Source organism: Eptatretus burgeri, chromosome 1 (genome assembly GCF_056783735.1).
Source record: "Eptatretus burgeri isolate ZD-2024b chromosome 1, Ebu_testis_v1, whole genome shotgun sequence".
NCBI classification, from domain to species: Eukaryota; Metazoa; Chordata; class Myxini; order Myxiniformes; family Myxinidae; genus Eptatretus; species Eptatretus burgeri.
The window spans coordinates 51,775,166-51,797,278 of record NC_140961.1 but is presented as its reverse complement, the minus strand read 5'-3'; the positions used below and the strand labels follow the sequence as shown (position 1 = coordinate 51,797,278).

At 45.2% G+C, this 22,113-nt stretch overlaps 1 long non-coding RNA gene across 4 annotated transcripts in view; it reads right to left on the bottom strand.

Annotated features, from left to right (window-relative positions):
* The window catches only part of LOC147034478 (uncharacterized), a 280,443-nt gene that overhangs the window by 98,759 nt on the left and 159,571 nt on the right, over positions 1 to 22,113 (bottom strand). For all 4 annotated transcript variants that reach the window (XR_015058921.1, XR_015058922.1, XR_015058917.1 and 1 more), the window contains one exon: positions 11,654 to 11,792. This is a non-coding gene — a long non-coding RNA (uncharacterized LOC147034478). The remainder of the gene's footprint in view (positions 1 to 11,653; positions 11,793 to 22,113) is intronic.

The window sequence follows — 22,113 nt, the reverse complement described above, 5'->3', positions numbered from 1 at the left end:
ATTGCGAGAAGAAACCGAAAGTTACAATAATCAACAGTGTAGGTTGTAATTGGAAATTTGTTTCAATAATAGTTTCAGAGGATTTATTTTGTTTTGTTTAAATGAAGTGAAAAGATGCTTTCCTCATTGCTGAAGTCATTCATCATCTTATGGTTGAGGTCTACGACGGCTGCAGATTATCCTGAGAACATGGAATTTGAAATGTATCCTCAAAACCGTTCTTCAAGCAGATTCCTTTGTGATTTACATAATGACGATTTCCTTTGCATCCTCATTGCATTTACCTAACGCTCAATATCTCATTTGATCGCCAACCGCAGTCTCGTGGGGCCGCTGTAGCGGTTATTAACTAGGTTATGTTGCTACAGATAAGAGGCAAACCATACATTGGATTCACACTGGGAATTTAATATTTCCTACAAGACCAAGTTACTGCTTTTTGCATATGATGCGAGATGCAACGAGGCGCCATCTATTCTTGATTTCCTTCCGAGGTGCATCTGTTTGGGAAATTTTGAGTTTACTTTGAAATAAATACCATCTTTGCATCCCCACCACTAGAGACGAGTAAATGGATAATATGGATGTTGAGTCGTGGGTTCCAACCATGCCTGTTAGTAAATGCATCAAATTAATTAAATAGGCTTCTCCATGCACTTAAGAAAAAGGATCTTCTGCACAGGGTGTTACCATTAACCGGTACTCAATACAATGGTCACAAGTTGATATAAACACCACTCTTGAACAGCACAGCTGTCTCGAAGTTGAGAAATGCCTTTTAACATGTAATTGATTCATTCGTTCCTCTGCAGTCCATGACTATTGCATGGTATCATTGCTGAGAGCACCGCTGTGCCACCGATGCAGTGGCCCCTGTAGGTTAGAGCAGGAATTTGTGATTTGTTCAGGGTATTGGCGATAACTCGCCTACCCTTAAAAAAAAAGACACTCTCGGATCGACAGAACACCCAGCTTAACGTCCATCCGATGGACACGGCACGCAGACTGATTAATCCACCCTGCATGTGAAACACCAGGGTGACAGTTTATAGCTTGGTCATGATTCGAACCCAGGCAAGACAGCTCAACGATGAGTGCACATACCTCAAAGCTATCCAACCAGTCGTTTAATAAAATAAACTGGGAAAAAAAATGCAACCATGATGACAAATCTGAACAAATGCTCTTTGGCCTGAAGACCAAATGGTCATGCAAAGCCATGATAAGGCTTGTTAAAGGTAATGCTCATGAACCCATGATATTTTGCCATAACTTGTGTTGTGTGTAAAATGAAACTTGACATATGTTATTTCTTAGTTCTTTTTTCATCTGTTAATACACGACCCTAACATTTTAATATGCGGAGGTCATTGCACGATGATACCGAGGTCAAAATATCCAGCAGAGAAGGGAAGGCAGAGGGGGCAGCATCAGCTTAGCCATGTCCAAGTACTCGACTCAACAGGCAAAATCAATGATGTAACCAGCAGATCGAATTTTGGGCTGGATCCTCATCACGTATGCATTGACGGGATAAACTATTCATTAAAAAGAATTCTGTAATTCCATGGTCCAAGAAGCCAATGCATCTCTTTTGGTATGATAATCATTGGATGCTTTTGAACTCTGAAAGGGTACAAGATAAAGGGGGTTGTTGGGAGGGGAAAGGGGGGGGAGTGGGGGGGGGTCACTTGTGTCCTCAAAACTGTCAATAAAGAATGCATTGGCTTGAACCAAAGATGTATTGCCAATAATGGAGGTCTACAACCACAACAGCTGAATGAAAGTATAAAAATAAAAGAAGAACACCCCCTGTAACACTCCTCCCCCATACTCCAAACCTTCCCTTTCACATTATATATTGGCTTTGATTATTGTCTCAAACAAAATACAGAATTTCAGTGATTATTGTGGTTTTCTTTCACTTTGATTGCACATTTTATTCCTCATGGTTTTCTTGCCATTTTCATAGGGCACTTTACATGTCACAGCTTGGTCTCCACGTAGTTGTACAGTGAAATATCAGGTAGTTGTCTGACCTTTCCTTGCATTCCAGAGTTCAGGGATTTGGGGCATTAAACTGGACATGGGCTGAAGGTGGACAAGAAGGCCTATTTGCAAGGAATATGTGAGGGGGTGGACCATCACCTGTGGTCAAGTGATTCTCATTCTGCTTACTGGGGAATTCACACATTGCTTTCCTCCAAACCCATCACTCGGTGTACTGCAGTTAGAGCAGAGGGTGGTGGGCTTTTTATAGTGTAGTCCGAAAGGAAGGCCCACTGGGCCAGTTATTTTGAGTGGCTGTTCCAGGCTGACCCACCAGATGTTGAGTTGGAGTCAGGGGTGTTACTATCCCAATTACTGACCCTCCAATCAACTGTGATCCACCTTTGTTTGTGGAAACACAGGCTGCGGTGAACCGGTTAAAATGGGGTAAAGCTCCTGGGATCTGTGGCATCCATGCTGAGCTTCTCAAGGCTGGTGGAAATGTTGTACTCATGTTGTTTCATGTAGTTCTGTGCTCTGCCTGGAACACAAGCATCGTCCCAACTGGCAGGAAGAGGGGCCTTGTTGTCTCTTTACAGAAAGAAAAGGGTGATCGCCAGGACTGTAACAACTACCAGGGGGTGATACTGCTCTCAGTGCTGGGTAAGATCTTTGCTCTGATAATTCTTGATTGGGTTTGCCACCATCTAATTGAGCACCAGTGCCCAGAGCAGTCAGACTTTACACCAAAGAGGTCAACGATTGACCGTATCCTTGCTCTTCGGGTCCTCACTGAATGCAGATGAGAGTTTTTTGGCAGGGGCCGCTTGCAGCCTATGTTGATCTCTGTAAAGCGTTCGATTCAGTGAATCGGGATGCCCTCTGGATGATTCTTGGTCTTCATGGGATGCCACCAAAACTGATCAGTCTGATGTCTGAACTATATTCTGGAACTGAAAGTGCTGTGAGATGTGGTGGTTCCATCTCTGACTTATTTCCAGTTGTTACTGGAGTTCATCAGGGGTGGGTACTGGCCCCCACACTTTTCAGCACTTACATGGACTCGATTCTGGGGAGGATGCCAAAGAGATCAAGCTGCGGTACATCTTTTGGGAATATTAAGATCTCTGACCTTGATTTCGCAAACGATGCAGTCATCTTTGTGGAGACTCTGGATTTATTTTTGGGGGCCCTCAAGGTGCTGGTTGAAGAGTTGGAGCCTGTGAGCCAGAGGTCCATGGACTGCTGGGTCAGGCCTGTGGAGTCATGGATTCACTGGATCATGGGGTGTGGCGCTGCCAGTGCCTGCACAGGAGTACGAAAGTCTGAGTCGTCAGGTCCTTGGTGCTTCCAGTCTTGCTCTATGGTTGTGAGACTTGGACGCTGACCAGGGATCTGATATGAGATGGACACTTGATTCCTTTGGTACCAGGTCTCTTCGGAGAATCCATGGCTATTGCTCGTCAGACTGTGTCCAATGCGCAGTTGCTGATTGAGGTTGAAAGGAGAGTTGTTACCTGCATAGTCCGTGAGAGTCAGCTGCAGTTGTATGGACATATGGCTCGTTTTCCTGATGCTGAATCTGCTCAGTAGATTATCTCTGTGAGGAAGCCTCATCAGTGGAGGAGGCCAATGGGCCGACCACATTCCTCATAGTTGCAGCAGGTCAGGTCGGTTCAGGTATGGGAGCAGCACGTCGCTGCGTCCACTTTCCAATGGTACTCAAGGGGCCTCCGTCTTGCCATCCCCCAGGCAGATGCCTGGCCCATCTCCATCTTCTTGAGATGCTGATCTACCTGCTGCAACCACGAGGCATGTGGTTGGCCCAATGGCCTCCTCCACTCACAAGGCTCCCTCACTGAAAGGATCTGATGAGCAGGGTCAGTGTCAGCAAAATGAGCCACATGTCTATACAGTCGCAGCTGATATTCACAGACTATGCAGATACCCAATCTCATTTGAGTCTCTCTTGGCAACCGCTTCTTGGACACAAATTTCGATCAGTGATAGCCAAGGATTCTCTAGAGAGAACTGATACCAAAGAAATTAAGTCTCCATCTCAGCTTCCTGGTTAGAGTCCAAGTCTCACATCCGTGGAGCAAGACTGGAAATACCAAGGACATGAAGAGTCGGACTTTCGTCCTCCAGCACAGGTACCGACAGTGCCACACCCCATGATCCAGTGAATTCCTGACTCCCCAAGCCCGACCCAGATGTCTCTTGACCTCTGCCTCACAGCCAGCGGAGATATCAATATCACTGCCAAGGTAAGTGAATCTGTGACCGCAACATCCTCACCACAAACCGGCACAGACAAGATCGCAGCATCAAAGATATCATTGAAAGCCTGGATCTTAGTTTTCACCCAAGAAACCTGTAATACGACTTGCTCTGACTCTTCATTCAGCACCTCGAGAGCCCACAAAAGGATATCCAGTCTCTGCAAAGATGACTGCATCGTCGGTGAAATCAGTCAGAGATCTTCAAATTCCCAAAGAATGCACTACAGCTTGAACTCTCTGACATCATCCCCAGAATCCAATCTATACAAGTGCTGAAAAGTGTGGAGGCCAGTACACACTCCTGATGAACTCCAGTAACAACTGGAAATAAGTCAGAGATGGAACTACCACATCTCACAACACTCTCAGTACCAGAGTACAGTTCAGTATATGACGTTGATCAGTTTTGGTGGCACTCCAGGAAGACAAATAATCCTCCAACGGGCATCCCATTTCACTGCATCAAACGCTTTGCAGAGATCAACATAGGCTGCAAGCAGCCCCTGCCAAAACTCTTGTCTGCATTTGGTGAAGACTGAAGAGCAAAGATATGTTCAATCTTTGACCTCGTTGGTGTAAAGCCTGACTGCTCTGGTCCTTGGTGCTCAATCAGATGGTGGTGAACCCAATCAAGAGTTATCCGAGCAAAGACCTTGCCCGGCACTGAGAGCAGCGTCACCCCTCGGTAGTAATTGCAGTCCTGGCGATCACCCTTCCCTTTCCATAGAAAGACAACAATGCTCCTCTTCCGTCAATTGGGATGATGCCTGTGTTCCAGGCAGAGCACAGAATTGCATACAACAACGTGTGTACCGCATTTCCACCAGCCTTGAGAAGTTCAACATGGATGCCACAGATTTCAGAAGCTTTAGACCATTTCAACCGGTTCACCGCAGTCTGTGTTTCCACAAATTAAGGTGGATCACAATTTATCGGAGGGTCAGCAATAGGGATAGTAACACCCTTGACATCCATCTCTACAGCTGGTGGGTCAGCCTGGTAGAGCTGCTGAAATTAACTGGTCTAGTGGGCCTTCACTTCAGACTCCTCTGTTAAGAGCCTACCACCCTCCGCTCAAACTGCAGTACACTGAGGGGCGGGCTTGGAGGAACGCAATGCGTGAACTCCCCTGTAAGCAGGACAAGAATCACTTGACCACAGGTGATGCTCTACCCCCTCACAGATTAGTCATACATAGGCCTCCTTGTCCACCCTTGGTGCACGGACAGTTTTGCTCCTCAGCTCCCTGAACAGCTCAGCTCTGCCATGCAGCCTGGCCCTGCAACTCTGGGCAATGGTATCCAGTGTCCCTTGAGACAAAATTCTTCTTTGCCCGACGGTGAATTTCAAGACATCCACCTGCAACCTTAAGGATGGTGGTCTTGAAGGCACTCCACAACTCTTCAGGATTCCCCAAAGCATTCAGACCCCCCAAATCCCCTCTCAGTCTGTTTGCAAACTCCTCAGCTCCCCTCTCATCCTTGAGCTTGCCAAGATCCAGCCTGGGCTGGAATGGTACCATTCTCCCAGATTTAAGCTGAAACTTCAGAGTTGCTACAACAAGCCTGTGGTCGGTTTTGAGGAACTGAGCATTCTGGTAGACCCTGCAGTTCTGGATCATCTTCCAGTGACCATCTGTGTGCACATGGTCAATCTCCTTGGCCACACCACCAGAGATGGAATACCAAGTCCAGCGATGAGCCTATGGGTGCTGAAACCATGAAACAGCCACCCTAAGTCCACGACTTCTTGCAAAGTCAAGGAACTTAGTGCTATTCTGGTTCACAGTTCCAGATTCATGGGAACCAACACGTCTCATAACCATCCCTATCAGATTCAGTTGATGCATTGAAATCCCCCAAGACTGGAAGAGTATCTCGCCTGGGGCACTGATCAACCACAGACTCGAGCATGGCATCGAGTGTGTCCTTCACGGTGAGATAACTCGCCTCAGTCGAAGCATAAACAGAGACCAGGGAAACGACACCCAAGGAGTGATGAATCCTTAGTCTCATTATACACTCGTTGACTGGTGTTGCTTCAATTACCATTGGAGTCAGCTTATTTGACACAGCTACAGCAACTCCTTGGGCAAGGTAACCATCAGACCGACCAGACCAATAGTCGGTGTAACCACCCACCATGATCTCGCCACTATCCGGTCTCCGAACCTCAGAGAGTGCTGCAGTATCAATGTTCAAACACGAGCTCAGATGATCACAGAGACAGGCGATCATCCTCTTTTAGGGATATGATATTCCAGGCACCCATCCAAAGGCACTGCCTCAGGTTAACCCAAGGAGACCACTATCTGGTGGACAACACCTTAACACCACTCCACAACACACCACTTCCATCTAACCCAGGAAGTATACCCCGTGATTTTCCTCCTTTTAGGAATTGGGGTCCTTAAGGCTTTGCCCCGATTATGTCATCCAGTTGGCTGCCCTGCGAAGGGCAGCAGCACAGGAGATACTCCCACGGAGTGGGTTTTCAGTTTTCTTTGCATTTGTGCATTTTGCGGAATGAAGTGTTTTGCGGTGGCCAGTGTGCAAATCCTGCCATCAACCTCCTAAAAAATGTAACCCAACTGCAGGAGGAATTCCGCAGTCACAGTTGGGCACAAGATATGGATGGCTGTTGGCTCACATGGAGCTCCTCCACCCTTTGACAGGTTTTGTTTTTAATCCTGCTGGGTGTCCATATTCATACACCCTCCTCACCAGGAAACCTGGTGGTTGAGCCGGTTAGTCACCGCCAACCCAACCATGAAACAGGTTAGCACAGGTTTACATGGTACCTGTAGCAAGTTACAGATCTAATCTGACCTTACAATGAGGTCAGGCAACAGGTTGATCAGTATCTCAACCTGGTGTTGGCTTAGCGGTTTGGGTGGTGGCTTGGGATCTTGGGGTCCTGAGTTCAAGTCCTGTTGGCGACTGAATTAACACGAGGGGTTGACTCAGCCTGTCATCCTTCCAAGGTCGGTGAAATGAGCACCAGTGTCGCAGCCAAAAGGCTGCACACGAAGGGAAGGGGTATTGACGGATTTATTAAATCTTGTATTGGTGTGGCGCAGGCATGATGGGCCGAATGGCCTCCTCCTGTGCTTACTTTCCTTGTAATCCTTGTAAGAAGATGGGGATGGGCCAGGCATCTGCCCTGGGAATGGCCAGACACAGGCCCCTGGAGTACTGGCAGAAAGTGGACATAGCGACGCGCTGTTCTGGCGTATACTCCCATACCTGACCTGACCTGACCTTTCCTTGCAGCCATGCTTCATACCATTGAAGCGATCTGGCACACTGCTCTGCTTACCATTCTACTTTACGTTGGGATTAATGACTATGTTTACTGCCAGCTATCTGATTCTTTTGTTTTTACTCTCGTTGTGGAGAGCAAGGCTTTCAAACTCATTGGGCTGAGTGTCTAAACCGCGATGAAGCTGAGTATCTCGGCCTGTTGCTCTCACATCACAGACATGTTGGTGGCCTCTCTGTATTGTACTGCCTCCTTTTTGGTCTTGCACCCTCTGCCCTTTCTTGCCTCTGTGCCTCCCTGGTTTGTGCAGGCACAGATGGTTGGCCTGTAACCCTCTTCTTGTTAAACTCCCAAAATCCAGGCTCACTCCTCACCTCTACTTATCTGTTGCTCTTTTCTCTCATCTGTTGGATTAACTTCCCCAGTTTGTTCAGTCCTGTTCTTCCCTCCAGTGCTTCAGGCCATCCCCCGTCCATACTCATGATCTCCTCTACCCCCAAATTACCCTATTCCCAAGCACTCCTTTTCCAAGTTATTCCGATCCTCTTCTCCCCTCTCCATCACCTCTTTTCGTTTGTAAGTTATCGGTTGGTTTGTTCATTTTCTGTTTCATCCCCACTTTCCCCTTCCTTTTCTTGCTGTGTTTCATTAATCTTGTGTGCAGCTCACTCACCCTTATGTGTCCTCCCCCTCCACTTGATCACTCACTCACTCTCACTACCACTCTCACTCCCACTCTATAGCCTCATGTTGGCTTAGTGTTTCGGGTGGCGAGCTTGGGATCCTAGGGTCCTGAGTTCGAGCCCTGTTTTTCCACTGAATTAACACCAGGTGCGGTTGATTCAGCCTATCATCCTTCCGTGGTCGGTGAAATGAGTACCAGTGTATTGGGGCACAGCATCAGTAGCATAGTCACACCCCAACAAAATGATAGCTAACCAGTAGCCAAGCTTCCATATGCAAGAAGAAGAACAAGAAGACAATGCTGTTGATGCTCCTTTCCCCTTAGAAATTACCACTTTCCATTTTGTTCCCTTCCATTCTGCTCCAGCTCTTCCACGAGCCTCGTTCATGAATATAAAAAGACCTGAACATAATAGTCCAATTATGGAGGTATTGCATTTTGGTCCTACCTTGTACTGTCTTGGTAATTTCTATCAGCCATTATCCAGTACATAAAAGTGGATAAATGTCGGCACCTGTCACTTAATTCACTGTTTAATATTTCACACCATGAACATGTCAGTGTTTTCATTCCACGCTGGTTACACCACTGAAAATGCTAAACGGCACAAAAATATCCCAATGGACTAAGAGTGATAAAGATCCACATCTCGGTCTGTACACAATAAAATCAATCTTAGTACAACCATCGTTAAAAATTGAAACCACAGCGCAATGTGTAACTATGTCGAGTAGCACCAACTATCTACCCATTAAGGGAGTGTTTAGTGCGGCGTGGTCTTTTGCCTCACTTTGGATGTTTCATTTAAAGGACAATTCGGCAAGGGAAAAATGCTTCTTATATCATCGGGTTCTTAAAAAGGGGAAGAAGACATATTTCATATCTACATCATAATAAAGAATCTTTCCAGTTGTATTTTACCATTATTTGGCAGTGGTAGCAATGACGAGGCTGACGCATGCAAAAACAAAAAAAATGCAATGGGATGTTTCCAGCACTTTGTAATAATGGACTCATAAAAAGTGCTTTATTAATTATTTATCCTTATTATTAATTACTTTTGTAATTATGCAAATGACAGCCAGTGAGCTATCCAAGCTGATTTATCATCCTCAATGTAAATGTGCTCCACCAATGCCTGCTGTTGACAGAACAGCACAATGGTCGTCTGGGTTAACTGAAAGACACCTGTGCAGGTGGATAAGCTGTGCTCAAGGGTTGATGACGTTTTAAAGCGATTTTTATTTATTTATTTTTAACTCTAACACCGATGGTGGATGAAGTTTATATTTTCACCCCTGTCTGTCTGATTTTGCAAGTCTGTTTGTTACTTGCAAAATCGAAGATTTTTTAAGTATATTTGTTAGTCGATTTTGTTATTCTCTCTGTTTGTCTGTCATTCACCTCCAGGTCACAATTTAAAATTGATTTTCAGGAAACTATACCAAGTTGTAGATGTAGTCTCCACTGAGAAGCCTATAGATTTTGAGGTCAAAAGGTCATCTTGAGGTAATTCTTCACCATTGAGAGATGGGACTAAAAATGATATTTTGCACTACCTCAAAAAGATATGGATGGGTTACGACAAAACTTAGTGGATCAGTTGGTTGGTGATAAGAATAAACCGATTCGATTTTGATTCAGGTCCAGATCCAGATACGGCCGATCAGTGGGATACAAAATGTAAACGGTTCAGCCTGGTGGAGGTATGCTCTCGACTGAGTGTCGTTCTGGTTTTTAGCATTTATAAAGTCTCAGATCATGGAAGAGCAAATCACTAAATCTTTTATTTTTACTGGAAGCAAAGTTCCAAGTTGTCTGATAGCGGTGTGCAGTTAGTACACTTGTCATTGAGCTGTCTCATCTGGGTTCGATTCCCAACCTGATGCTATACGGTGAACTGTTGGATTGGTGTTTTACAGGCATTGTGTTTTACAAAAAGTATGCCATTCATCCAATGGGACATCAGGCTGATGACCTGTCTGCCAGCATTGGTTGCTGGTGGACATTAAAGATTCCATGATGTCTTGAACAATGAAGTGTAGCTGAGTTATTTCCGGTACACTGGTCAAATCTCCAAACTGGCCACGACAGCCAAGTCCATCCTGAGCATCTGAAGTACCATGGAGTATGGCTCAATACCTTGGGCTGGTGTAACTTCTTCATATCTCCCTCTTTTTTTTGAAGACCATCGAGTTTAATTCTTCTGATACCAGTCCGTTTCTGGAAACTTAAAATCCATATCCTCAAATACTGCCACCTTGAATCCCAGGCTTTTCATATTATTTACACCTCCTGACAGGATACTAGTCCCAAGGTCTGCTTCTTGGCCACTGCAGAAAGGTTGGTGGACTCTCAGCTTTCTTTTGCCTCACCTTGGGGCTAGCTCAACCCACCCTGGCCTTCCTCCATGCACTCGTAGCCCCCCCTGGGTCTCACACACACACACACACACACACACACACACACACACACACACATTCTTGCAGAAACCCTGAGCTGGTTTTCCTCCTCAAGTTTAAGCTTGATGCTCACCTCTATTAATCCATCCCTCTATTCTCTCACCTGTGTCTGTTGTCTCATGCTTTTCCCTTCAAGAGTACCTTCCATCATCTCGTGCTTTTTCAAATACTCACCCCTGATGTCTCATATTCTCTGTACACTGACCATTTCCACCACCCCTAACAACCCCCCCCTTTTTATTTTCTCTCTTCCATTTATACATCTCAACTACTCATATGCATTGTGTCCATCCGTTTGTTCCTGCCTGTTCCCTTTTTTCCCCTCTGTCAGCCTGTAAAGCTGTTGCTCGATGTTGCTTCGCTCCTCCATGAGCATTTTTTTGTTGTTGTTACAAATTTCTGCCCAAATACCTCCAATTGAATGTCAAGCTTGGCCAAGCTGGTTCATGAAAGAAGTAGGCCAATCTTGTACAATGGACTTGCCGACCCCACGCTACAAAAATTGGACATGGCATAAGATTACGATGATGCCATCCATATCAGTGTATGATGAATTGATAAGTTATAATTAATTTAAATTGAATTAATTTATTCTTCAATAATTAATGAGTTCTAATAATTATAATTCAATTAATAAGCATTAGACATTTCATAATGTCTCCACTCAATATGAATCTTGTACCTATTTCCTTGAATTATTGACTCACCATAATATATTTTCTGAGTGAGATGCAATATATCAACACGGTAGAATAAAATCAGTTTGAGAAATTTGCTGCAGAAAACCGTGCATCGATTTGTAGTTTCCTGGATGAAAAAAAAAAAGAACGAAAGAAAAAGCCTGGTTTCCATTTTCCTTCATTTGGCCATGTGATATTGACAGCTGTTTAGCTGTTGTAGAAATTTTAAGCATGGCAAAATTTGCAAGGTCGTCCAGGGCAAACTAGTAATTATAGAAACCGTTTCCATTTCACCTTCAAGGACAGCGGTCTGACTTCTGTTTTCTGCTGACATCGGAGATTAAACTCTGCCGGATCCATCCTTCTGCCATCTTTCCCTTTTTCAGCCACAAGCACTTTCCGTCTTCACCCGCAGCATTACCTGTAAAACACGCTGGCACGCATGGGCAGGACTGTCAACACTCTTGTGGCCGATGCACCTGAAAAGCAGATCCGGCACACCGGCGATGCGATAATGCTGTAATGAACTCGCATTGAGTGCAAGATTCGGTGCGGGAGGCAAAAAAAATCGTTTTTAATTAAAGGGTCAGCCAATCGTGGTGTGAAAATTGGACCTTTTGCGATTGAGGCAGCTGTTGTCAAACACCACTGTTTTCACTATAAGTGCTGCTGTGAAGTCTTTGCCTCTGTGTACAAAAATCAAGGGATTGTGAAGTCTTTATAAACAGTCCCATATCATGTGAATGTGCTGGAAGATGGAGTTGCATTTCCAGTCTCGTGACTCTCGGGCAGGGCCTGTTCACAGGGGACTGCACATTGAGACTCCATGATGCTGTAGATTTGGTTGAAGCATAATGCTGAGCTAGGCCAGAATTGATGTGTTTGTTGCAATGAAGACAGACAGACAATCAGGTTGAGGAACATACAAATCGATGATGAAGGGGGGAGACTGAAGCAATCCATTGGTGGTGGGAAGGAAGTTAGGATTCTGCAGCATACATTCGTAGCTGATTAACCCGAAAGATTTTTGTTTAGCGATATATGTGGTTTTTTTATGGAAACATTGTCCTCAAATCGAAATCGTACCATGATTCTGAGACTTTTGCCACAAGTTAGGTTCCAGTTATGTGGGTTGCCTAGTGGTGAGAACATCCCAGAGGTTGCACGTTCAAATCAGACTTTTTCAAACGTTCAAATCTAAAACTTTTAAAAACCACAGTTTGCCATGGATGCTCGCTTTCCATCAACCATTCTTTTTTTCCAACTTCAGTGCCAACTCACCCCCCTCACCCCTCACTCTCACTCTCAAAGCAACCATCCCACTCTTCTCCCTCCAAGCCTCCCTCTCACCTCTTTCAAAAATTCCCCCCTCACCTTTCTCCCACCTTTCATCCCCCTCACTTTTCCTTCTCTAAGTTGCCCCCCCTCTCATCCACCAACCTGCCTCCCTCCACTGCCCTCTCACCTCCATCTCTTCACTCCACCTCCTCAAATCCTCAACTGCCATCTTCCTTGTCTCTTGTCCCCCCTCTCTCACAGCACCACAGAGCCTTTTCTCCTCATTCGGCCCCCTCCCCTCGCTATTCTGCAATACCCCACACTCCTTCAGCAACCCTCGTTACCTCCCCCGCTCGTCCCTCGTCCGACCCTCCCCCGCCCCCTCCACCTCCTGCACCAAAAGCCTCCTCCCCTACCTCTTCATTAAAAGTGTGGACCTCAAATATCCGGGGCCTTCGCTCAAACCTTTCAGATCTTTCCATGCAGGTTGCCACTGACAAACCAGACATTATCTGCCTAACAGAAACTTTCCTCTCCCAAGACGTGTCTGACTCCCAAGTATCTCTCCCTGGTTACTCCCTCTTACGGTATGACAGACCTGAGCCTCGTCCTGGTGGAGGTGTTGCTCTCTTCATCAAAGACTCTATTCCTCACTCTCCCTGCACTGCTCTCACTCCCCCACACCCCCAGGAATACCTCTGGCTTCGGCTTCCCCTCCACTCCCACCTCATGTTTATATGTGTACTGTACCGTCCACCGAACAGTGATGAATCCATCTACACCTCACTCTCCGAAAACATGGACCATCTTCTATCTTCTCATCCAAACTCTCTCTTCCTCTTATGTGGCGACTTCAATTGTCATCACGCCAGTTGGCTAGGTGTGGGTACCTCTCTCACCTGCCATGGGACATCAGCAAAAGCTTTCTGTGACTCATTGGGACTGACTCAATCGGTCAACTTCCCGACCCGGATCTCAACCAATGGTACTCCATCTCTTCTGGATCTGATTTTGACAAATTTCCCTGACAATATCTGCTGCTCTTCCTTCGCTCCAATTGGTTCTTCTGACCACGTCCTTATTAAAGTGGACATCTCTCTGGCTGTTATCAGAGAACCACCTCACCGCCGTCGAGTCTGGCATTTCACTCAAGCCGACTGGCAGGGTCTCCGAGCAGCCATCAAACTTACAGACTGGTCTCCTATCACTACTTTCTCAAACATCAACTCATCCTGGGAATTCTTTCAAAGAAACTTGCTCTCCCTCATGCACAGATTTATCCCCTCTCGTGTTCAGTTGTCTTACCCTTCCTCCCGCCCTTGGTTTACTGAAGCTTGTGGTGAGGCAGTTGTCCTGAAACAACTTGCCTTTGCCTCATGGAAAGCAAACCCAACTGAGGGCAATCTCAGTTCTTTCCACAAAGCTCGGAACAAGTGTGTATCTACCCTCAGGAGAGCCAGAAAACAACATCTTTCTCATCTCAAGTCTGAACTCTCAAACCTCTCTCCCTCCTCAAAATCCTGGTGGCGTTTAATCAAATCTGTTTCTGGTGTATGTTCCCCTCCATCCCCTCCCTTACCTCAAATGGCCGCACTGCTGATTCCACACGTGATAAAGCTGAATGTCTAAACTCGGTGTTTGCAGCTAAATCTTGTGTCCCAAACCCATCACCATCTCTACCCACTTTACCCAGTCGCACCCAACTGTCCCTGGACTCTGTATCCTTTTCTCCTGACAAGGTGGAGAGCTTGCTTTCAAACCTCGAGTCAGATTCTGCAACCGGTCCAGACGGCATCAGCCCACGTGTCCTCAAAGCCTGCTCTTCTGCTCTTGCTCACCCTCTCTCTGTTCTATTCACCCTCTCATTTTCCCAAGGTCATCTGCCATCTGCTTGGAAATCTGCTAACATCACTGCCCTGCATAAAAAGGTGCAAAAACAGATCCCTGTAACTATAGACCAATCAGCCTTCTCCCAATCATCAGCAAGGTTATGGAATCCATCATCGCTTCAGACATGAAATCCTTCCTCTTCTCCAATGGCTTGATTTCCAATCATCAATTTGGTTTCAGACCAGGTCACTCTACCCTAGATATGCTGCTACTGCTCTCCCATCAATGGATGGAGGTCCTCAATGCCAGACAGGAAATCCGAGCCGTATCCCTGGACATATCACGTGCTTTTGACACAGTCTGGCACCCTGCCCTACTCACCAAACTCTCTTCCCATGGTATTCAAGGCCATCTCCACTCATGGCTCGCAGACTTCCTCTCCTGTCGCAGTCAACGTGTGGCCCTAAATGGAGTTCTTTCATCCCCTCTTCCTGTGCAGGCTGGAGTTCCTCAAGGTAGCGTTCTGGGCCCTGTTCTTTTTCTGGTTTTCATCAATGATCTCTCGGACTCTCTGGAAAATCCTCTATTTCTCTTTGCCGATGACTCAACCCTCTGCCGTACCATCTGTCATCCCTCAGACCGGCAAGCAGCAGCTTCTTCGCTCACTGCAGATCTGGATAAAATCACAAACTGGTCCAACACGTGGAACATGTCTTTCAATCCAGACAAATCTCACACTCTCACTATGTCTCTTCGAAAGGACCGTTTACAAAACCCCCATCCACTTTCTCAACAATCCTCTGGAAGAAGTCTTTTCTTTCAAGCTTCTGGGTCTCACTATCTGCCATGACCTTTCCTGGGAAAGTCACATTTCCAACCTTGCCTCAAAAGCCAGTCGCCGACTGGGAATCCTCCGTCGTGCAAAGTCCTTCCTCGGCCCTCTTGAGCTCCTGACCACTTACAAAGCTTTTGTCCGTAGCCTGATGGAGTACTGCTCTCCCCTCTGGGCTGGTGCTCCTGCCTCCCACCTTTCTCGACTTCACGCTGTCGAAACCAGGGCTTTTAAGATCATTGGCATCTCCCGCAATGAAGCTGAGTCTTTGGGCCTCTCACTCAATCACCGCAGGTTGGTCGGTGGTCTTTCTGTCTTCTACCGACTCCTCTCCAGCCTTGCCCCCCCTGCTCTCTCTGTGATTTGTCCCAACCACATTTCCACAGGGCGCTCAAGATCCGCCAACAACCCCCTTCTGGTAAAACTACCAAAATCACGAATCACTGCTCATCTTCACTCTTTCATTCCTCTTTTTTCCCGCCTTTGGAATAAACTTCCTCACTCTATTCTTTCCCATTCTTCCCTTCAGGCTTTCAAAACAGCTGTTCACCACCACCTCTTATCTTCCCCCATCCAAATCCTCGATCTTTTCTACCCCCGATAATCCACCCAAGCCCACTTCCTTCAATTCTCCTGCTTTCCTTCCTGAAAGTCCCTTTAATGTCCATCTTCCCCTCGCCATGTTCCCCGTCCCATCCCCATCCCTCTCCCTTCCACAGTTCACCTGTGTCTGTTCCCCAATGTTTTGTCCCTTCCACTCCCGCCCCTCTTGTCTCATGCCTCCTTGCTGTGAGTTGTGTGTTAGCTCTCATACGAGCCTCGACCAAGGTATAAAAAAAAAAAAAAAAAAAAAAAGACTCAAAGGTGGCAGTATTGAGGATGTGGATTTTAAGTTTCCAGAAACGGACTGGTATCAGAAGAATTAAAATGTTGCTTTCAGGTTTTAAATTTTTTTTTTTGTTTTCTATACAGGATGTATATATGTATATCTTCTTCTTCTTATTTCGGCTGCTCCCGTTAGGGGTCGCCACAGCGGATCATCCGCATGATCCGCATCGTGATTTGGCACATGTTTTACGCCGGATGCCCTTCCTGACGCAACCCTAGTCGCCTCTTACGACACAGGGATATGGTACACCTATTTTTACCCGGGGCATACACCGGGCCCAGTTTCCTGGTACTCACTTCGCCGACCTCAGAAGGATGACAGGCTGAGTCAACCTCCTGGTGTATTAATTCAGTGGCCCAACGGGACTTGAACTCAGGACCTTTTGAATCCCAAGCCGCTGCCCTAACCACTGCGCCAACACCAGGCTCAGGATGTATATATGTATGTATATATATATGTATATATATATATATATATATATATATGTATGTATATATATATGTATATATATATATATATATATATATATATGTACATGGTCTAGGCTCATGGAAGATATAGTACACAGAGCAGACCAGGCAGGACATAACATAACAAAGGGAACAGCAGGGCGGAGAGAGAAGGTAGACGGTGATGGACAAACAAGGGATGCAGGAACCGATCAGGGGTAGAGGAGAATGCATGGAGTCGATAAGATGGATACATCAGCAAAATTTTTGGAGTTGGGGTGGTTTAATGGGTATAGAAAAGATCATGGCTTCAGCTGGGGGATGACCTGAGATGGTGGTAAACAGCTGTCTTGAATACCAGGAGAGAAGAATGAGATTGAAGAGAGTGTGGAAGGTGGTTCCACAGGCAGGGGAAGAGAGGAATAAATGAGTGGAGGTGAGGTTAGTGATAAAAACCAAGCTGGCTCATTGACAGCCTTCAAGAAGAAGGTATTTCCCCACACTCAATGCATCGGAACTTCACCTGGTGCCGGTCTACACCATATGGTCGGATCTTATCCTCATGGAAAAACTAAAATAGGAGAATGTTGGCCAAGATAGGGTGGTATCCAACACAAGGAATTGTAACTTTTAACAATTGCTGCAATTGGAAGACATTTCTAAAGTGTTAACATTAAGAAGCACCAGCACACAACGGCCTGCTGTTTTCAAGAAGAGACCATGGTTTCTCGAAAGTCACAACACAAATGATATATGTAACAGCACCATGCCTGACATTCGAGTACAGCACCAGTGAAGTATTTTATCACATTGTACCCTTGAACCCATTTTTAATTATATATTCTTAATTGCATAATCTCATTTTAAAAAGTGATTAGTGAGTCTGTCTTAAAGCGAATTTGTAAAAGTTTAAGTCTCCTTTTATTAAATGATTTCAATTCGCAATGCTATCAATAAAATAAATACTGAAAATAATCTTTTAATCTTTGCCTATTACAAGGCCCCCCAAAAAACGAACGCTGTCGGAGTTAAGACTCTCATGTATGAGTTTACACAACCCTCCATCCTCCCCCCCCCTCACCCCGTCCTCATTCCATCCTCACAATCACACATAAAGCGTGCAACCATATGCATTCGACATTTACGTCTGTTGGGAGGTTGAGGTGAGAGCCAGGAAATCCACCCCGAGATTAAATCGTGGCTCAGGAGGAGCAGATAAGATAAACACTGCTTTAATCGAGAGACTTTAATATAATAAGGGAAGAGAATTAACTGTTGGCACAAAGGGAATAGGAAGGGCTTTAGCTTCAAGTTGAGAAAAACCAGCTATTTCCTTGTATGATGAGCCTGAGCAGATGAAATGGTCATTTTCCTTTCTGAATCCATCGGTGTAACATTGCGTGAATTGAGCCTGCGTGTTTTTGCCAGTAAAATGTGCCTTTTGCATTAAATTGGGAACAACTGAGTCGTTATGAAATAATGTATTTTAATAATACCATGTTAATATTGTATCTGCTTGGACAGTGGAGGTTATAATCAGGAAAATATTTTTAGATCCCCGTGGAGGATCTCTAAGTCTTGCTCACGTTGTTGTTCTTGTGGACTTTTTTGTTTCACAGCCTACAGTTTTTATCGAAACTTCCTGAAACTTGGCGTATATATGTAAAAATACCCTGCGCAGACAGTAACTATCTCCGATTTTGTAAATTCCTCCGAGAAAAAAAAGTTATGACGTCAAAATATCTCCGCTAATGGAAATCGCCTAAAAAATTATCTCCGAAACTAGGCAAGCTTTTTGAATTCTGTTTGCAGGAATCGAACAGGGCATTAGCAGAGATGAATTACCGCAAATATGATACATCACTATGTCGTCATATCAAATTTTATGACGTCATTCCTATTTTTGACATTTTTTTGTTTCACAACCCAGAGTTTTCATCGGATCTTCGTGAAACTTGCCATGTATATGCAGAAAGCCCACGTGCAGGCAGTAACCATCTCCGATTTTGGAAATTCTTCCTAGAAAAAAAAAGTTGACGTCATAATATCGCCGCTAATGGGAATCGCCGATACCATTATCTCCGAAACTAGGCAAGCTGTTTGAATTTTGTTTGCGTGAATCAAGCCGGGCATTAGCACAGATAAATTTATCGCAAACCTGATACATCACAATGACGTCGTATTCGTTTTTATGACGTCATCATTAAGAGGACGAGGATCTTAGCTCATTCGAGCTTGTTTTATTTTCAAATCCAAATGCTCATTGTATATGAAGGCATTGTAAGTAATACCGAATGATGAGAAAGCAAATTGTAAGAAAATGTGAAGGTAAAGGGAAAATGGTATTCAAGAACTACTTCCAAAAGTAATATGGTGGCAGGATTGAATTTGGAAATTATGTAACAAAATAAATAAATTAATTAATAAATGAAAATCCACAAGGGGGAATTAAAGCAGAAATAGGAAGAAAAGGTTAGCAAGATAACAGGGAACAGCTGGAGTGGAGACCTATGGCCCAAACAGTCCAATGAAGGCCTTCCTCAACTGAGGTTGGGGGTACTGGCATGCTCGCCATACTTGACAAGTGAGCGTTGAGAGAATTAGGGCAGTATTTTGTAATTTGTTCAGGATGCCGGCGATAACTCGCCTACTCGGCGCAAAATACACTGTGGGATCTTTCTTCTTTCGTATGCAACACAATGTTGTGGGGATAACATCATTGGCTGAGGGTGTGGCTGTGCCACTGGTGCAATGCCCTCTGTACGTTAGGGAATAATGGGACAGACACACTGGTGAATCACCCTGCATGTGAAACACCAGGCTGACAGTTTATGGCTGGATCAGTATTCAAACCCAGGTGGGACAGCTTAGAGTTAGTACGAATACCTTTAAGGCCATCCTGTCAGTGTGAGATTTTTAACATCCACCAACAACCAGTGCTGGCAAACAGGTCCTCCAGCTCAATGTTGATCTGCTGGATGGTGCATATCTATACTATAAAAGGAGCCGTGCATCCGTCCATGTGCGCATCTGCCCGTGTGTCCATCTCTGTGTTTAAATTCCACCCATTGGTTGGACAGTTCGCCTGACCCCACCCACAATTTATATACCACGGCTGCCATTTTGTGGAGGTTACCCAGATTGCTCTGTGAAGTCAGACATCTTTGGAACTGTCATATTCACAATCGCCATGCCCTCCATATAAGTTTTCCCTTCAGTTTAAAATGACCAAAGCGGCAGTTAAAAGGATTTTAAGCCAATTGGCGTCACGGGCCTTGTGAAGATAGGCCTCAGCAATTGAGGCAGCAGTCTGTTGTTTATACACCACCCAAATAACTATGGCATTCTCTCAAGCAGGGTTGTGGAGGTTACCCAGGTCTTTGCTATAATTTCTGACTATTTTCTCTTAAACTACCACATTACCCATCGACCAGGTCTTTGTTTAGAACTTCCAGCTGAGGAAGGGAGGACAGAGTTGTTGGGGTTGGGCTGTCAAGGGGGTGGGGGGGAGGGTGATGTTGGAGTATAGATGGGACATATTTGGAAGGGGGAGGTTGAGGTTTGGGGAGGTTGAGGAGTTTCAGTGTGAGGAGAGAGGTTGAGGAGATGTCAGAATTGCCTGTGTAAGTTTACTCACAGTAAAAAAGAAAAGTGTGTGTGTGTGTGTGTGTGTGTGTGTGTGTGTGTGTGTGTGTGTGTGTGTGTGTGTGTGTGTGTGTGTGTGTGTGTGTGTGTGTGTGTGTGTGTGTGTGTGTGTGTGTGTGTGTGTGTGTGTCGGTCGGTCGGTCGTTGGATGTTAGCTCCACAATTCGAGTTTCAGAAGAGAACAGTCTTCCCAGGACTTGAAGTATCCACCTCCGTTTCGGTGAAGGATCCCGGTTCATGGGCTAAGTTGACAGGTTTTCTTGTTCTCAGAGTTTTGTTTTGAGGGTTCTTTTCAGGATCGTAACTGAGCCCAGGACTGCCTCCAACTGTAGTTAGTTTGTGATAATGTTCCCGGGGACGGTTTTTAAGATCTCCATAAGATTCTTCTTTATATTATCAATCATCACTATATGGGGTGGCTCAATCACCCTATGGGTAATGTGCTAGTTGCATGTGAAACATTAGGGTGATAGAGGTAGACAATATCATGCTTCAGGATGGGGGACAATGTGAGATGTTGGTGAACAGCTGTCTTAAAGACATGGAGGGAAGAAAGAGATTTAAGAGAATGTTGAAGTTGGTTCCACAAACAGGAATAGAGGAACAAACGAGTGTAGGTGAGCAGTAATTTTGGAATTTTGCAGTTTCAGCAGAGGGGGGGGGGTTGATGATGGACCGCATGCACCCTGCAGAAACCTGGGTGTGGACAAAGCACAGAGAGGGCAGAGAGTGCAAGACCAGAAATGAGGTCGTAGAAGACAGAGAGACCACTGACCTGTGTTGTGAAAGTGATAGACCCATGGACTCAGCTTCATCGCAGGATATTCCAATAACCTTGAAGGCCTTGGTTTCCATGGTATCAAGCTGAGCAAAGTTTGAGGCAGGGGAGCCAGTCCAGAAGGGATAGCAGGACTCCATCGAGCTGTGGATTAAGGCCTTGTAGATGAACAGGAGTCTGAGATGGTAAAGGCCCTGTCACACCTTGACGATTTAGCCAGCGTATGCCAACGTATGAAAAATTTGTCTAAAACGCTGGCACACGTCGAATACGTATGGGTAAGTTTTGTATATGTTAAGAGCACGCTGGCAAACGTCGTAGTACGCCGAGCTGTGACAAATTTTCCATGCTTGAAATTTTTTGACTTATGCCAGCGTATGACACACGGTCCGCATACGCTGGCCATAAGTTGTAGGCACGTTACGTGATCGTCGACACACGTTACTTGTAAGTTACTCATAAGTCGAAACACGTCGAGGTAATGTTTAGCGTACCCGAAACTTATTTCTAACCTATGAGTAACGTGTTGTAGGCACGTTACGCGATCGTTGACGCACGTTACTTGTACGTTACTCATAAGTTGAAGTTTTTTTTTTTTGTTTGTTTTTTTTTTTTTTGTTTTGTTTTTTTAAGTTTTTTGGGGTTTTTTTTTTCTTCGGTATGACGGTGATGTTGACACTTCGATTTCTAGTGCGGTTATGATTTAAACCGTTGAGCGGCAGCCTATTAATTATATTATATCATAACCGCACTAGAAATCGAAGTGTCAACATCACCGTCATACTGAAGAAAAAATAAAATAAAACAAACCAATGTCACCCACAGGGTGACCCGTATCTTACCAAAAGGTGACCACGTGTGACTTCTTTAAGGTCACACAGAGGTGAACAGAGCTGCAATCCACGAGGAGCGACTCCTTGAGGAATATCTGCTTACGAGAGATTCCGATGAGAATCGTTCTACAGAGTAACCATGAAAAATATGCGTTTGCCTCATAACGTCACCAAATGACGTCATAATGTCTCAAGCTTGACATATCTAGAAAGCACTCAT